At 41.8% G+C, this 2,500-nt stretch overlaps 5 non-coding genes across 5 annotated transcripts; all 5 read right to left on the bottom strand.

Moving 5' to 3' along the window:
* Positions 1 to 414: 414 nt before the first annotated feature.
* On the bottom strand, positions 415 to 533 carry LOC132138075 (5S ribosomal RNA). Its single transcript, XR_009432384.1, has one exon. It is a non-coding gene; the product is annotated as a 5S ribosomal RNA (ribosomal RNA).
* A 564-nt stretch (positions 534 to 1,097) lies between these two features.
* Positions 1,098 to 1,216, bottom strand: LOC132138063 (5S ribosomal RNA). Its single transcript, XR_009432373.1, has one exon. It is a non-coding gene; the product is annotated as a 5S ribosomal RNA (ribosomal RNA).
* Positions 1,217 to 1,788: 572 nt separating this feature from the next.
* On the bottom strand, positions 1,789 to 1,907 carry LOC132138802 (5S ribosomal RNA). The gene has a single exon (XR_009433081.1). It is a non-coding gene; the product is annotated as a 5S ribosomal RNA (ribosomal RNA).
* Positions 1,908 to 1,991: 84 nt separating this feature from the next.
* On the bottom strand, positions 1,992 to 2,110 carry LOC132138451 (5S ribosomal RNA). Its single transcript, XR_009432742.1, has one exon. It is a non-coding gene; the product is annotated as a 5S ribosomal RNA (ribosomal RNA).
* A 229-nt stretch (positions 2,111 to 2,339) lies between these two features.
* LOC132138972 (5S ribosomal RNA) lies at positions 2,340 to 2,458 on the bottom strand. The gene has a single exon (XR_009433245.1). It is a non-coding gene; the product is annotated as a 5S ribosomal RNA (ribosomal RNA).
* Between the last annotated feature and the right edge of the window lie 42 nt (positions 2,459 to 2,500).

Here is a 2,500-nt window from a genome sequence, read left to right as displayed (position 1 = left end):
GAGGGCTAATTAAAGATCAGCCACTGTAATCTCCAGTACATTATATAAATAGGGACGAAAACCCTAAAGCTTACAGCACCTGGCAATCCCAGGCGGTCTCCCATCCAAGTAGTTACCAGAACCAAACATGCTAAGATTCAGACATCGGGCATTGACTCTTTTCTTTTTTTTTTTTTTTTTTTTTTTTTTGCACGATTATTATATAATTAGTGAAAAAATTCCAAAAAGTAAAAAAATTTGAAAAATTTCCAAAAAGCTTTCAGCACCTGGTATTCCCAGGCGGTTTCCCATCCAAGTACTAACCAGGCATAGCCAGGTATGGCCGTAAGCGAAGGCTGCTGCAGAGAGAGGGCTATTTAAAGATCAGCCACTCTAATCTCCAGTTCAATATATAAGTTCGGAATAAAACCCAAAAGCTTACAGCACCTGGTATTCCCAGGCGGTCTCCCATCCAAGTACTAACCAGGCCCAAACCTGCTTAGCTTCCGAGATCAGACGAGATCGGGCATAGCCAGGTTGGTATGGCCGTAAGCGAAAGCTGCTGCAAAGAGAGGGCTAATTAAAGATCAGCCACTGTAATCTCCAGTACATTATATAAATAGGGACGAAAACCCAAAAGCTTACAGCACCTGGCAATCCCAGGCGGTCTCCCATCCAAGTAGTAACCAGAACCAAACATGCTAAGATTCAGACATCGGGCATTGACTCTTTTTTTTTTTTTTTTTTTTTTTGCACGATTATTATATAATTAGTGAAAAAATTCCAAAAAGTAAAAAAATTTGAAAAATTTCCAAAAAGCTTTCAGCACCTGGTATTCCCAGGCGGTTTCCCATCCAAGTACTAAACAGGAATAGCCAGGTATGGCCGTAAGCGAAGGCTAATGCAGAGAGAGGGCTATTTAAAGATCAGCCACTCTAATCTCCAGTTCAATATATAAGTAGGGAAGAAAACCCAAAAGCTTACAGCACCTGGTATTATTCTCAGGCAGTCTCCCATCCAAGTAATAACCAGAACCAAACATTCTAAGATTCAGAGATCTGGCATTGACTCTTTTTTTTTTTCAAGATTATTACATAACTAATGAAAATTTTCCAAAAAGCTTACAGCACCTGGTATTCCCAGGCGGTCTCCCATCCAAGTACTAACCAGGCCCAAACCTGCTTAGCTTCCGAGATCAGACGAGATCGGGCATAGCCAGGTTGGTATGGCCGTAAGCGAAAGCTGCTGCAAAGAGAGGGCTAATTAAAGATCAGCCACTGTAATCTCCAGTACATTATATAAATAGGGACGAAAACCCAAAAGCTTACAGCACCTGGCAATCCCAGGCGGTCTCCCATCCAAGTAGTAACCAGAACCAAACATGCTAAGATTCAGACATCGGGCATTGACTCTTTTTTTTTTTTTTTTTTTTTTTTTTGCACGATTATTATATAATTAGTGAAAAAATTCCAAAAAGTAAAAAATTGTGAAACTTTCCAAAAAGCTTTCAGCACCTGGTATTCCCAGGCGGTTTCCCATCCAAGTACTAACCAGGCATAGCCAGGTATGGCCGTAAGCGAAGGCTGCTGCAGAGAGAGGGCTATTTAAAGATCAGCCACACTAATCTCCAGTTCAATATATAAGTAGGGAAGAAAACCCAAAAGCTTACAGCACCTGGTATTAATCCCATGCAGTCTCCCATCCAAGTAGTAACCAGAACCAAACATGCTAAGATTCAGAGATCTGGCATTGACTCTTTTTTTTTTTTTTTTTCAAGATTATTACATAACTAATGAAAATTTTCCAAAAAGCTTACAGCACCTGGTATTCCCAGGCTGTCTCCCATCCAAGTACTAACCAAGCCCAAACCTGCTTAGCTTCCGAGATCAGACGAGATCAGGCATAGCCAGGTTGGTATGGCCGTAAGCGAAAGCTGCTGCAAAGAGAGGGCTATTTAAAGATCAGACACTCTAATCTCCAGTTCATTATATAAGTTCGGAATAAAACCCAAAAGCTTACAGCACCTGGTATTCCCAGGCGGTCTCCCATCCAAGTACTAACCAGGCCCAAACCTGCTTAGCTTCCAAGACCAGACGAGATCGGGCATAGCCAGGTTGGTATGGCCGTAAGCGAAGGCTGCTGCAGAGAGAGGGCTATTTAAAGATCAGCCACTCTAAACTCCAGTTCAATATATAGGTAGGGAAGAAAACCTTAAAGCTTACAGCACCTGGTATTATTCCCAGGCAGTCTCCCATCCAAGTAGTAACCAGAACCAAACATGCTAAGAATCAGAGATCTGGCATTGACTCTTTTTTTTTTTTTTTCAAGATTATTACATAACTAATGAAAATTTTCCAAAAAGCTTACAGCACCTGGTATTCCCAGGCTGTCTCCCATCCAAATACTAACCAAGCCCAAACCTGGTTAGCTTCCGAGATCAGATGAGATCAGGCATAGCCAGGTTGGTATGGCCGTAAGCGAAACCTGCTGCAAAGAGAGGGCTATTTAAAGATCAGCCACT

This window comes from Carassius carassius, unplaced genomic scaffold (genome assembly GCF_963082965.1).
Source record: "Carassius carassius unplaced genomic scaffold, fCarCar2.1 SCAFFOLD_57, whole genome shotgun sequence".
Taxonomy (NCBI): Eukaryota; Metazoa; Chordata; class Actinopteri; order Cypriniformes; family Cyprinidae; genus Carassius; species Carassius carassius.
The sequence above is the reverse complement of the archived record's forward strand: the minus strand, read 5'-3'. Positions and strand labels throughout refer to the sequence as shown.